Source organism: Oryzias melastigma, linkage group LG8, assembly GCF_002922805.2.
Source record: "Oryzias melastigma strain HK-1 linkage group LG8, ASM292280v2, whole genome shotgun sequence".
In the NCBI taxonomy this organism is placed as follows: Eukaryota; Metazoa; Chordata; class Actinopteri; order Beloniformes; family Adrianichthyidae; genus Oryzias; species Oryzias melastigma.
The window spans coordinates 6,669,937-6,670,853 of NC_050519.1; the positions used below are offsets into that span (position 1 = coordinate 6,669,937).

At 37.4% G+C, this 917-nt stretch overlaps 1 protein-coding gene and 1 long non-coding RNA gene across 4 annotated transcripts in view; one reads left to right on the forward strand and one right to left on the reverse strand.

Moving 5' to 3' along the window:
• stk17al (serine/threonine kinase 17a like) overlaps nucleotides 1-917 on the reverse strand; it is a 15,671-nt gene that overhangs the window by 7,830 nt on the left and 6,924 nt on the right. The window lies entirely within an intron of this gene.
• Nucleotides 1-917, forward strand: part of LOC112146957 — a 3,572-nt gene that overhangs the window by 1,581 nt on the left and 1,074 nt on the right. The gene's annotated exons all lie outside the window — the stretch shown is intronic.

The following is a 917-nucleotide window of genomic DNA, read 5'->3' on the forward strand; positions in this document are numbered from 1 at the left end:
AAGTTACATAACCGGAACGTTCCTGTCTCCTCCTGAAATCCCAACTTTGAAAAATGGGTTTTCCACCTTTCCACAGATGATGTGCATCACATATTCTTCATTTTTTCAACAAAAATAAACTTTCAATTAAAAAAAAATCAGTTTTTACCCTTGGATTCCTTTGTTTTATTTTATTTTTTTTAAACACAGCTTTCACTTCTCCCCTGAACATTTTAGGAAGCTGATTTCATGATTTCATTAAGATCTCCTTAAAGGAGGGGGTCACTCCTTTAAGGGAATAATTTGTAGAGTGTGACTTTTGAAACTCTTTCTGTGCAATCGTCTCCTTTTACAGGAAGCTGCATTAACATGCACACCTTTCTCTGCAAAGGAGGGGACGCCCAAAACATAATTAGATAGATCAAATGCAAACTCTTAGCTAAAAAAAAGAGGATCGAAGCCCTTGAGGTTTGACCATCACTGACTGCAGTCATTTAGAACAGTTCGATTAAAATTCGGTAAATAATGAACATTAAAATAAGCTCAAAATCAACAAAAATTACCATAACACTTAAAAAAAATCCAAGAAAAACAATTAAGATTGTCAGAAAAATAGTCTCCCTTTGAAGAGTTTTAATCTCAAAACTCTTCAGTTGAGGGAATTTCTGTGGTCCTGACACACACCGGAGCTGCTGATTGAAAGATTAGAGCTGAACTTTTGTCATTTCTCTGACATGGGTGAGGATGTGGTTGCGGCTGTGAGCCGTGTGCACGCACGCATCAGCTGCACGGTGTGCACTGAGCTCGCCTGCTTACCTTTAAACCCACAGGAAATGGAAAATAGTTTGCAGCTTTTTTTTTCTGCTCTGCAGGTCTCACCAATAGACCAGCTGTAGTTTTTTTTTGTTTTTAAGAATCGGTGACATGATAGAAATTTA